Consider the following 13780-nt stretch of genomic DNA (forward strand, 5'->3'; position numbering starts at 1 on the left):
TTTTATTTTAAATAGCGGACTTGCTAGTAGATAACATGTCAGAAGATGTGCGTGTGGTACGTTGGGAGGGCTGTGCAGGCACTGTAGCCCACCGTGGACAGAGTTCAGTAAGTCGGTTTTAGAAGTTTCACGATCCATGTCAGGATTAAAACTGGGCCATCACACACACACACACACACACACACACACACACACACACACACACACACACACACAGAGACATGCCAGTCCACCTAACCTGCATGTCTTTGGATTGTGGGAGGAAAACCACGCAGACACAGAGAGCCATGCCATCTCCAGGCCCCGGGATGTGACCCCTGGTCTCCTTACTGCTGCTGTGCCACCCTTATAATAATTTTACATTTTTTCTATTATACAAAGCGTAGACTACCAGACTTTTTCTTAAAATTGATTTATTTATTTATTTTTAATTTCTCAGACTTTATTTTCATCTTGCACAGCAGAAGCATTAAGGTCACATCGTCTGTGGCTCTTGACGTCTGACACGTGGCTGTAGTGTCCTGTCTCGGTGTTCTCGGTGTACACCGCAGCTCTCGTGTTACTCCTAATACTCCCGACATGATTGCTCTAGGCTGCTTGTACTGGCATTCTCGGCCCACCTCTGCCAATCCGGTCAGACCCCACCACCCCGATATAGCGACATTTCAATTCCCTCCACATTATTTGAATAATATCTTGCATCACCTGCACTCGCAGCTTCACTCCTCCTGTACAGAAAACCTGAGTGATGCCAGCTGCATGGGCAGCCAACCAAAGTCCTCTCGTTGGTCCACTCTTCAGCTGTGGCACTGGCTTCTTTACTCAAATGTGGCACTTGGTGCCACTGCCCACCTGCCAAGTTGTTCTGCCTGCCTAAGGTAAAGTCATCTCTGATGTAGGATCGCAGGAATCGTGGGGTAGAGGAGTCCTTTCATCGGATTGGCTGGCCCAGCGTGTCTCAGCTGTGGATTGGCCAATAGGAGGAGGCGGCTTGTGGCCTTCATCTCCAGGACTCTAAACAAATCCAAATTGTATTATGAGATATCATCTACTGTTAAATTCTGCCCCGTACTTGTAATATTTTTATTTTATTATTATACTGTTTTGAGGATTGCTTGTGTCATGTTCTGTGTATTGTATTGACCCCCTTTTTTATTTTTGATACCCACTGCACGCCCAACCTACCTGGAAAGGAGTCTCTCTTTAAATTGCCTTTCTCAAGGTTTCTTCCATTTTTTTTCCTTACAAGGGTTCTCTTAGAGAGTCAACGCTGGGGGGCTGTCAAAGGGCAGGGCCTGTTAAAGCCCATTGCGGCACTCCTTGTGTGATTTTGGGCTACACAAAAATAAATTGTATTAATGAAGTACTTGGCTTTTTGTCCTGCCTGTGCTGCTGCCACAGTGCTCGTAGGGGGACCTGCTTCACCTGCCGCATCATTTCATTGTACAGCTTGAGGTGATCTGCTTTGGACTTCGGAGAACTCCACAGTGCCACCTTCAGTGCGGCCTTCTTTCTACCAGACTTTAAAGTTTATTTCTCTCTATTATAAAAGGAAATCCTGGGACGAGACTTTCTCAGAGATAATTTCAACTCCCGCGAGATGAGACTTTTTGCCAAGAGATTTTGACCAGTAAGTCCCGCCCTCCTCTCAAACATTGACAGCCACGCCCATGGTCCAATCACGTCTCATTCGTGTGAATGCTATTGTCAGGCACAGTTCCTGCACTCTTGGAAATAAAAGACAAAGAGTAGAAGGCAAAGTAGAATGTGATAAAGAGGTTCAAAAATGCTGGCGTGATACACATGCAGAGCAGGTTAGAGATAATGGAAGTACGAAAATTCGAAAGTCTCAAAAAACTGATAGTAAAGATCGCATTAGCGCTAACAAATGGAAATTATTACTCTGTGAAATAACTGAACAGCCAAAAGAAGTTGAATATATGGACATAGGAGATATGACAGAAGTATGTAGATATTGTTTGGCTTTAAACTTTTAAGTCGGAGACTTGTAGATCATCTAATTTGTGTTGCCATCAGGGAAAAGCAGTGTTTCTTCCCAATGAAGAGGCGTATCCACGAGAATTAATTTGCTGTTTGGTGAAAGTGAAATCCACATATGCGAGCGGCAGAGACGCGAAGTGGCTGGCGCGTAGCGCAGGCCGGGGGGTTGGCAAGCAAAGCGAGCAGATGGCGAAGCCCCCTAGTTTTACATTATAAAGTTGTAATCTTGAATAGGCCCCTTCCAGGCAACGGCACCACACAACTACACTTAACAGGAGAAGGCCTGGTATCGGATTCACTACATTCAGGGTTGGCACCTGCTGCTGCCAGGAGAGATTTCAGCCCCCATGTGATTGTGTGGAATGGTGAATGGATGTGAAATATAAGAGATGCATAATCCACACATCGGAAAGCACCTACAGCCCGTTTTTATTGTGATCAGTTACAAAATCAGCACCGAAATCCCCCTTTTGTTCAGAGATGGTGTCAGCTTTAAAAAAGGAATAAAGAAACAGAAGATGTTTGCCAGCAGCAACGTTTATTTCAATTGCACATTTTATTTAGTACAAACGCTGTAGCTGTCAAAGTGCTTTACAAAGACGTCAAACACGGTGGCCGCCATCACTACTCGTGAGAATCCGTCTGTCTCACAATAACATGCATACGAACATTTACTCAATAAAGTGCATCTCCATAACAAACTTCACCCATGCAGTATCATTTTTTATTTTTATATCCAGCAAGTGGAGTAGCAGCAGGTCACACAGTGAGTCTCCGGCAGGGACTACACCGGCAGCCATATGGTTTACATTTAAGTGCCTTAACCACAATACAAAGCAGATGAAAACGGAAATGGCAGCAGAGATGGGGACACAAGCCTCGGAAAAACAAGTTCAAATACAGCGGCTTCTTCGCGTAAAGTTCTGAACTGTTAAACCATTAGGCTGAGTGTTTCAAAACTCAACAAGAGGCCGAGTGGAAGTCAAAGCACTTTAAGAATCAAAGTCAGCTTTGGAATTGTAATGTCATGCCGATTAGTCCAAATGTGTGATATAAATGCAAATTAGTGATGTGTTTGGTGTCATTCTGAGTGGCACAGTGACAACCCTGCTGTCACACTATTGTCACGTTCTTATTAGCGCAAGGACCTGAAGCAGGCCTAGTTTTAATTGTTCTTCCATTACCAGCAAAAGATATTCATTTGCTGCAGTGGTAACTACTCCGGAGTGGCTCAGCAGTTAGTGCCTGAATTCAAGATCAAATTTGCCTGTTTATAGTGTAAATATTCTCCCTGTGTCAGTGTGGAGTTTTCCAGTTTTCCTTCAACACTCTAAAGATACGCAGAACAAGTTAAATGTTGATTTTAAGTTGGCCTGGTGTGGGTGTGACTGTGCCACATGGTGGAATGGCAGCGTTTCCCACTATGTGATAATAAAGTTTACCTTGACATTGAATACGCAATTGTGTCAAATCATTTTAACACATTTATTTAGATCAGTAGTCCTCAAGGTGTTTGAGACAGAGTGCCACTTTTTCAAAATCCGAGATACAGTGGGCCACCAGCAGCTAGCAGTTGTAAATCCCTTTTATAAATACTCTGTGAGTTTTACAACACCGAAATATAAACTTTTAAATCAAACATTGGAGGATTTGTGTTTCAAAGTCCCAGGTTGGAGCCAGTGCAACACTAGTAATGTCTTGAGTTTCATTTTTAAATCAATTTCATGGTACCTTGATATACAAAAACACAAATTTCTATAAAAACATGAACATTTGGTGGGTGTTCTGACCATATTATGTGTATGTATATTTAAAAATGATACAAGGAACACCGATAAAGAGCTGGGGCACCACCTTGGTGACCCCTTATAATCTGAAAGATTTGAGGGAAACAAACATGAAATTAACTGTAGACACGAGTCCAAAACAGAACTGGACTAAGTAAGGGCTTATGAGGCTAGACAGCAGTAAGGGGCGGGGCAAGGAGGATGGCACAGGAAATGATGTTAGTGATAGGAGGGCTGTCAATCAAGAGAGAGAGAGCGAGAGAAAGGATCACTTAACAGCGCCAACCCCTGGCTTGGTGGGTAACTACATTCACTAGAGCCTTAAAGCTGCCTCACATGTGCATGTGAAAATGACACGATTTATATATATATATATATATATATATATATATATATATATGTGTGTGTGTATATATAACAGAGCAGTCGAAAGAAGAAGATATATGTATCTATGGATTTACTTATATAACCACATGTGAATATTTATGTATTTATCTGTTTGAAGATCTTCAGTTAAAAGCCAAATTTCCCCCTGGGGACAAATAAGGTTTTGTCTACCTCTCGATCTATGTATTATATAGTGCCTTTCACATCTGTCTGTCTATCCTTGTCATATAGTGCCTTTCTTATCTATCTATCTATCTATCTATCTATCTATCTATCTATCTATCTATCTATCTATCTATCTATCTATCTATCTATCTATCTATCTATCTATCTATCTATCTATTATATAGATCTGCTGTCACCGTCCTGCTCCACTGACAGATTGAGGAGATCGTTCCTCCCCCAAACTATGCGACTCTTCAATTCCACCCGGGGGGGTAAAAGTTAACATTTAACATTATACAAAGTTATTGTCTGTTTTTCACCTGCATTATTATCAATCTTTAATTTAATATTATTTATTGTATCTGTATGCTGCTGCTGGAGAATGTGAATTTCCCATTGGGATTAATAAAGTATCTATCTATCTATCTATCTATCTATCTATCTATCTATCTATCTATCTATCTATCTATCTATCTATCTATCTATCTATCTATCTATCTATCTATCTATCTATCTATTGTGTATAACTATACAGTATAGTGCCTATCTATCTATCTATCTATCTATCTATCTATCTATCTATCTATCTATCTATCTATCTATCTATCTATCTATCTATCTATCTATCTATCTATCTATCTATCTATTGTGTATAACTATACAGTATAGTGCCTATCTATCTATCTATCTATCTATCTATCTATCTATCTATCTATCTATCTATCTATCTATCTATCTATCTATCTATCTATCTATCTATCTATCTATCTATCTATCTATCTATCTATCTATCTATCTAATTACATAAAGAGACTGCAAATTTGAAGAAATGTAGAATTAGAGAGATTTTGCTATTCGTGGAGAACATCGTAATGGGTAGTGGTGGAACAGAAGTTAAAGTTCTCTGCATGGCCATTTTCTCTGGTCCTTACAGTGAGGAAGTTCACTTAGGAGTGTGAAAGGTTAGGCATCCTCATTTTTATTATTGTATAAATACATTTGTTAAGTAGGTACTTATTTGACTAACGTCACGTCACTCTGCTCAGATAGGGCGACTGTCACCTAGTGGACCACTTGCCTCACACTCACAACCACAGGTGATCCATGGGCCACACTTTGAGAACAACTAATGCAGAGGAAGGTTTTATACAAAGTGACTTACAAATCACAAGTGTATAGTAGAATTCTCTTCATATTTTTTACAGTTGAATCTCCAGTCTGTTAAGTGAGCACACAGTGAGCCCCTCATGACCCGTCATCCACTTGGTCACACGCCTTTCTGTCGTGTTTTAGTGAGGTGAGGTCCGCTCATTAGCTGGATTGCTTTGTGTTTTCAATGACATAACTTTAAAGTAAAACCAATGAATAATCAGTGCTATTTACCATGGAGAGCTGTATCTGAACACAAGAAAATCTTCAGCTATAACATCCTTGTTCTTTGTGTGTGCGTGCACAACAAGAGCGAATAAAGGCCATGTTTTATAAGACTAGCCTCTCTAACCAGTTATTATGTTATATTTCCACTGACCAAAGCTTCTTTATATTTTTATAGGAAGATGCAGACCCTGCTAAAAATGGACTACGGTTCCAGCACCAGTTTTTGAGAAAAAAACAATCTGCTAGTCATCTCCGCCACCAGATTATTGCTTCACACAGATGTGTCCACATCCTGTTCAGGTAATAATTTCAGTTTTTAAAGAGCTCTGCTAGCTTTAATTTGTATCGTCTGTTTTCATGTTTTTGACACTTGACTCCCTTTCTTTTTGTCAAGTGGCAACAGGTGACACATTTGTATATAGAGTAACATTATCATTACTATGTTTGTTGTTATTATGCTTATTGTATATATTTAACTGGGAAGTATGGTAATGCAGTGGTTGTTCCTGCTGCCTGATGGTTCCAGCATTCCGAGTCCAGTCCTATAGATACTCATCATCTCCGTTCAATCATCTGCATGTCTGTATTGAACTGGGCACCTTTCTGGGATGTTTCCTGCCTTGCCCCCAATGCTGTCAGGAAGATCACAGCCCACCTCAGCCTGACACCATTAATCATGGTGGCTTACCAGAGCAGGATAAGAAACTTGGTAAGGGCCACACGGTAGTTGCGTCAGCACCCTTATGATTTAAATTCCGGTACTTTTGTAAGTATGCCATACCACCTGGCATTGCTGCTACCACACAGCATTTTGGAAGATCAAAAAGTGAAACGGTTTCGGAGACCGAGGTGTCACACTCTGTAGTGCCGTCAGTTCATGGCTTGGTGTATGGTTAACACTTTTTCACCCATTAACAACAACAACAACATTTATTTATATTGCACATTTTCATACAAAAAATGTAGCTCAAAGTGCTTTACATAATGAAGAAAAGAAAAATAAAAGACAAAGTAAGAAATTAAAATAAGTCAACATTAATTAACATAGAATAAGAGTAAGGTCCGATGGCCAGGGGGGACAGAAAAAAAAAAAAAAAAAAAAAACTCCAGATGGCTGGAGAAAAAAATAAAATCTGCAGGGGTTCCAGGCCACGAGACCACCCAGTCCTCTCTGGGCATTCTACCTAACGTAAATGAAATAGTCCTCTTTGTATTTAGGGTTCTCACGGAAGGACTTGATGATGATGGTCATGCAGACTTCTGGCTTTTAATCCATCAATGTTGGAACATCACGTTGCTTTGAGTAGCGCCGCCACCACAAAGAAACCATAAAAAGAAACAGAAGAGAGAGTAGGGGTTAATACGGATTTTAGAGCCACCATGAATAGCTATTATAATGAATTGAATATACAGAGTATCAGGATTAAATTAAAGTGAAGTTATGAGAAAGCCATGTTAAAATAATGTGTGTTCAGCAGTTTTTTAAAGTGCTCCACCGTATCAGCCTGGCGAATTCCTACTGGCAGGCCATTCCAGATTTTAGGTGCATAACAGCATTTAAGTTTAGCTCTTAGAATTCTAAGGAGACACTCATTTGCGGATCTAAGGTTACGATTTGGAATATAAGGTGTCAGACATTCCGATATATAAGATGGGGCGAGATTATTTAAGGCTTTATAAACCATAAGCAGAATTTTAAAGTCAATCCTGAATGACACAGGTAACCATTGTAGTGACATCAAAACTGGAGAAATGTGCTCAGAATTTCTTTTCCTAGTTAGGATTCTAGCAGCTGTATTCTGCACTAGTTGCAAACGATTTATGATGATTAAGATGCAAGTACAGTTGCTGGAATAGTCTGCTGGTCCCATTTGGGATAGAGAAGCACTGCAGGATACCCCACAGAACACACAAACACACAGAACACACACACACTCCAACCTACTTGGACAACTTAGCAATCATTTTTGTCCATCCCCTCTTGCAGATGTTTCTGATCTCTAGCTTCGGAGTCCTGCTAGACAGCACATTTGAAAAATCACATGTAAAAGCAACCAGGATGTCTTTCAATCAAATACTATATGACATTGTAACAGTCTGAACCTTCCTCCTTTATTCTGTCATGCCTTCATTTATTTTTAATGGTCTTCCTGCTTGACTGCTAAACAGACTGCAGCATGTTCAAATTGCTGCCACCTGAAAGACCATTCGTAAAAAAACACTTTACTGCTCAAGGGGCTCGACTGTAATGGCTCCCTGTCCAATATTATCAGGAATAGGCGCGGTCCCCTAATTTGCATTTCAGGGCTGGGAACTGTCCCTGACCCCTCCCTTTTTGGTGTCACTTTTTTCTCTCTGGCTCCTCCCCTCTCTGGTTGTTGCCAAGCAATACCGATGTTGCAGAAGTCACATGATGAGGGCAGGGCGTTCTAGAACTGAGAAGGTCAGAGGAGGGATGTCACATACAGCAGGTAGGCAATAAACAAGCAGTGCGTTTACACAAAGCCAGGATGAGGTGAGGTGAGTAACCCGGTTAAGGCAGAAGTCCGGTTTCTTAAAAACCTCCATTTATGGTACATGTGCACGTACATTTGTGACATTCTCCAACACATCTCCCGAGATTGTGCTGCCGAGCTTTGTTTGTTTGTTTTGTTCTTTATTTCGCCTTCTACAATTACTTGTATTAGGAATTTATTAGTTTTCACACATACCCCTTAGAGGTCAGAGTGCAGGGTCAGCCATTGTACAGCGAGCGCCCATGGAGCAGTTGCAGGTTAAGAGGCCTTGTTCCTTTTGACAGTAATGGGGAACCTTCTGGATACCAGCGCAGATCCTTAGCCGCAGAGCCACCACTGCTTAGCACTGTGCGTTAAGCTCATCAACAAACATTTAGCGATTTTTGAAAATACTGAGACAGATTATTTCACTTGGTGCCACTGCCCCCCCTCATCTCTGACGGAGGATGGCAGGAATCATCAGGGAGAGGGGTCCTTTCATCGGATTGGTTGGCCCAGCATTGACTCAGCTGTGGAATGGCCAATAGGGGGGAGACGGCTTGATGGCTGAGGTCTCCAGGACTCTGAATAAATCCAAATCCTATTATGTGATATCATCTTCTGTTACATTCGGCTCTGTACTTGTAATATTTCTATCACACTATTATATTATATTGAGGATTGCTTGTGTTCTGTTCTGTGTACAGTAATCCCTCCTCCATCGCGGGGGTTGTGTTCCAGAGCCACCCGCGAAATAAGAAAATCCGCGAAGTAGAAACCATATGTTTATATGGTTATTTTTATATTGTCATGCTTGGGTCACAGATTTGTGCAGAAACACAGGAGGTTGTAGAGAGACAGGAACGTTATTCAAACACTGCAAACAAACATTTGTCTCTTTTTCAAAAGTTTGAACTGTGCTCCATGACAAGACAGAGATGACAGTTCCGTCTCACAATTAAAAGAATGCAAACATATCTTCCTCTTCAAAGGAGTGCGTGTCAGGAGCACAGGCTGTCAGAGAGATAGAGAGAAAAGCAAACAAATCAATAGGGCTGTTTGGCTTTTAAGTATGCGAAGTACCGCGGCACAAAGCTGTTGAAGGCGGCAGCTCACACCCCCTCCGTCAGGAGCAGAGAGAGATAGAGAGTGAGAGTGAGACAGAGACAGAGTTTGTTTTTCAATCAAAAATCAATACGTGCCCTTCGAGCTTTTAAGTATGCGAAGCACCGTGCAGCATGTCGTTTCAGGAAGCAGCTGCACAAAAGATAGCAACGTGAAGATAATCTTTCAGCATTTTTAGACGAGCGTCCGTATCGCCTAGGTGTGCGAACAGCCCCCCTGCTCAATCCCCCTACGTCAGGATCAGAGAAAGTCAGCGCAAGACAGAGAGAAAAGTAAGCTGGGTAGCTTCTCAGCCATCTGCCAATAGCGTCCCTTGTATGAAATCAACTGGGCAAACCAACTGAGGAAGCATGTACCAGAAATTAAAAGACCCATTGTCCGCAGAAACCCGCGAAGCAGCGAAAAATCCGCGATATATATTTAAATATGCTTATATATAAAATCCGCGATGGAGTGAAGCCGCGAAAGGCGAAGCGCGATATAGCGAGGGATTACTGTATTGTATTGACCCACACCTAACCTACCTGGAAAGGGGTCTCTCTTTGAATTGCCTTTCTCAAGGTTTCTTCCATTTGTTTCCCTACAAGGGTTTGTTTCCTTGTCCTCTTACAGAGTCAAGGCTGGGGGGCTGTCAAAAGGCAGAGCCAGTTAAAGCCCATTGCGGCACTCCTTGTGTAATTTTGAGCTACACAAAAATAAATTGTATTGTATTACTTCAGCCGGGAGAAAGAATAAAGAGACCGCCCGAGCATTTTGCCTGTGGGAATTTATCTTGTGCTCTCTTCTACCTGTAGCTGCTGAAAGCGTGTAAAGCTAACAAGTGCGCAGGCGACTACAGTGCAAGTGGACGTACACAGACTACCAAATACTTAACTGTAGCCTGGTTAAGCATTTACATGGCCACATAACCGTGCTACTCGTGGAGAAAACTCCGCGTGCTAACCTATATTCTCAGAGACCAGTAACCCAGTTTCTCTAACCGACTGTACATGGCAGTTGAGAAGCCAGGTTTCTGTGAGTAACTGGGTTATCTGAATGCACGCAAACGTACTCCATGACGTCACCATTACATATTTAGTAGACAACTTAATCCAAGGCAATTCAGAATAGATCACGGCTGTTTCCATTTGTTTTTGAGTAGCCGTCCCCCGCGGCCCCTCCCGCGTAGTAGTGAAACAGGACAGTGAGGAGGGTCCCGCCCGGCTCCCTACTCTTGACGTCACTCTTCCCCCTCCCCTTGGCCCATAGCCTCTGTCTCGGATTAGTGCGAATATATCGCTCTTGCAAGCAAACTATGATTCTTAGCGCGATGAGAGAAGTCACAAAATCAACCGGAATGTTCAAGCAAATTCTAGAAAAAAACCCGATCTAAATCCGTTAAGTAGTTCTCTCATTCGCTAGCTAAGCGGAGGTAAGGTACATGACCCGGGGCTGGCGCGTGAGCGAGGAGGGCCACCCCACTCCCCTCGGCCCATTGCGTGTCTCACGGATTCGTGCAAATAAATTACTACTGCAAGTGAACTATGATACTTCGCACAATGAGAGAAGTCGCAAAATCAACCGGAATGTTCAAGCAAATTCTAGAAAAAAACCCGATCTAAATCCGTTAAGTAGTTCTCTCGTTCGCTAGCTAAGTGGAGGTAAGGTACATGACCCGGGGCTGGCGCGTGAGCGAGGAGGGCCACCCCACTCTCCTCGGCCCACTGCGTGTCTCACGGATTTGTGCAAATAAATTACTACCACAAGTGAACTATGATACTTCGCACAATGAGAGAAGTCGCAAAATCAACAGGAATGTTCAAGCAAATTATAGAAAAAAAAACCCGATCTAAATCCGTTAAGTAGTCCTCTCGTGAAAAGCAGACAGACAGATGTTGGATTTTATATATTGTCAAAGAAGGCTGGGGGTCAGACCCGGCCAGGACGCCTGGAAGGAACAGGTTGTGGCGTAGTTGTCCTCCGGGCCACAATGGGGCAACCACCCTGGATTAGAAGAGGCCCACGGAAGGGGAGCAGGGGGGGGGCTCAAGCCCATTGGGGCCAGTATCCACCGCCAGGGGGCGCCCCGAACCTCATGCAGCCCGGGATATATTTACTTCCGCCACACCCATGGACGTTGATCCTTCCAGGGACTCCCGGAGTGCTTCCGGGTGCTCTCCTGACGCTTCCGCCACACCAGGACGTGACGTCAGGTAGAGCACCTGGGGCTCATCCGGGTGAGGATAAGAGGGGCCGCCTCCCTCCAATCACCGAGCTGGAGTCGGGAGCAGGAGAAGGACGAAGCTCCTGGAGAGAGAGGACAGGTGGCCCAGGGACGTTGAGAGAGAAGCCCGAAGTGCAGGTGATTGGGGCTAGAAGCACAGTGTGTTGTGTGGGACTGAGTTGTGTGTTGAAGGAGAACGAAAAATAAACCTGTTTTATATAAAGATGTGGTCTTCGACTGGTGGTGTCCGGGCAAATATCACAATATTGTGATAGACGGCCAGGAACCCTGCCCCGCCGGGATGTCTGGAGGAAGGGGGAACCAGCAGAGTGGCACTTCTTTTCCCTGGGCACCCAGACGGTCCTTGATCCCTGGGGCACTAGGAGGTTCTGACAGACCGGGGATGGTTTATGCCCGGAGTGCTTCCGGCTGCAAGGGCAGCACTTCCACCACACTGGGGAGTGCTGTTGGAAGTTCCTCGTCAGGCACCTGGAGCACATCCGGGACAAGATAAAAGGGGCCGCCTCACTCCGTTCGAGGAGCCAGAGTCGGGTGGAAGAAGGACAGAGCTTGCGAGACAGGAGTGGAAGCGGCCGAAAGGAACCAAGGACTGTGCAATCGTGTAAATATTGTGAATAGTTGTGTAAATAAACGTGTGTGTTGTGGACACCTCGTTGTCGTGTCTGTCTCTGCGGCTGGGCTACCTCTTACAATATATACTGTAGAGATAGATTGGAGCCCAGTCAAGGTAAGTGAAATCAAGAATTAAACTGGCAGTCACGTCCTCTAGACTCTGTGGGGTGCCTTGGTGCAGGACTTCAGATGACATGACATTAACAGAGAACGGAAGCTGCTGTGTGACTGATCAGATCTTTGCTGCCAGGATCACACCTTCTTTTAGATTATGAGGGCCTGTTTGTTTATTTCTGATTTTTCACAATGGACGTTTTAAAGCTGTGTAGTTATATCACTACAACATTTCTGTGTAGTTGTTGTTGACTAATGCAGTTCACCTCACCTAGCATTGCCTCTCTTTCCCTGTGATCGTTATGTTAGGACACACTTAGTTTCCACCTTAATGCCACGGCATCCTGGTATCTTTGGTCAAGAAATGCAAAGGAACATTTTTTATCCAAAGTGTTGTCAGACTGAATCGCATTATACAAGATGGCCTGTGCACTACTCAGAGCTAAAAGAAGACAGAGTCACACGTAAAACACAGGTTTGCTGACTGGTAAAGCGCTGAATGACCCAGGCAGACTCATGGACGCCCCACCCAGGTAGCCTTCTTTTTCAACGTTCTTGAAGCCTCACTGGTTCCTGTCCTCACTGGGAGGCAGGATGGCAAACAAAGTAGGCAGGCACTGAAACACTCCACACATTTGACTTTGGTATTGTTAAGACCACAATTCATGCATCATATCTTCTGTCCGTTTTTTGCTTACTAACGCTTAAAGTTGCCATTATGGTAGCATCAGGGCCAACACCATTTGTTATTCTTAATAGACAGTAATAGAAAACTGGTGGTGGTGTAATGGTGTGGGGGATATTTTCTTGGCACACTTTGGGCCCCTTAGTACCAACTGAGCATCGTTTCAATGCCACATCCTACCTGAGTATTATTGGCATCCCTTTATGACAGCAGTGTGCCCATCTTCTGATGGCTCCTTCCAGCAGGATAACATGCCATGTCTCAAAGCTCAGATCATCTCAGACTGGTGTCTTGAACATGACGATGATCTCACTGGACTCAAATGGCCTCCACAGTCAGCCGATCTCAATCCAGAAGAGCGCATTTGGGATGTGGTGGAACGGGAGACTTGCATCCTGGATGTGCAGCAACTGTGTAATGCTGTCATGTCAATGTGGAACAAAAGCAGAGGAATGTTTCCAGCACCTTGTTGAATCGATGCCACAAAAAATTGCGGCAGGTCAGAAGGTAAAAAGGACTCCAACCCGGTACTTGTAAAGTGTACCTAATAAAGTGGCCGTAGCATTATATACAGTTAGGTCCATAAATATTTGGACAGAGACAACTTTTTTCTACTTTTGGTTCTGTACATTACCACAATGAATTTGAAATTAAACAACTCCGATGCAGTTGAAGTGCAGACTTTCAGCTTTAATTCAGTGGGGTGAACAAAACGATTGTATAAAAATGGGAGGCAACTAAAGCATTTTTTGAACACAATCCCTTCATTTCAGGGGCTCAAAAGTAATTGGACAATTGACTCTTTGGC

The 13780-nt window shown here is 43.4% G+C and overlaps 1 protein-coding gene and 1 long non-coding RNA gene across 2 annotated transcripts in view; one reads left to right on the plus strand and one right to left on the minus strand.

The window, feature by feature from the left end:
• s1pr2 (sphingosine-1-phosphate receptor 2) overlaps window positions 1-13780 on the plus strand; it is a 198794-nt gene that overhangs the window by 99509 nt on the left and 85505 nt on the right. Inside the window, exon 2 of the mRNA XM_028822721.2 lies at window positions 5893-6017. The gene's annotated coding sequence lies outside the window, so the exon portion shown is untranslated. The remainder of the gene's footprint in view (window positions 1-5892; window positions 6018-13780) is intronic.
• Window positions 6637-13780, minus strand: part of LOC127526161 (uncharacterized) — a 268028-nt gene continuing 260884 nt past the window's right edge. Inside the window, exon 2 of the long non-coding RNA XR_007933785.1 lies at window positions 6637-6821. This is a non-coding gene — a long non-coding RNA (uncharacterized LOC127526161). The remainder of the gene's footprint in view (window positions 6822-13780) is intronic.

The sequence above is a fragment of the Erpetoichthys calabaricus genome, chromosome 17 (assembly GCF_900747795.2).
Source record: "Erpetoichthys calabaricus chromosome 17, fErpCal1.3, whole genome shotgun sequence".
NCBI lineage: Eukaryota > Metazoa > Chordata > Cladistia > Polypteriformes > Polypteridae > Erpetoichthys > Erpetoichthys calabaricus.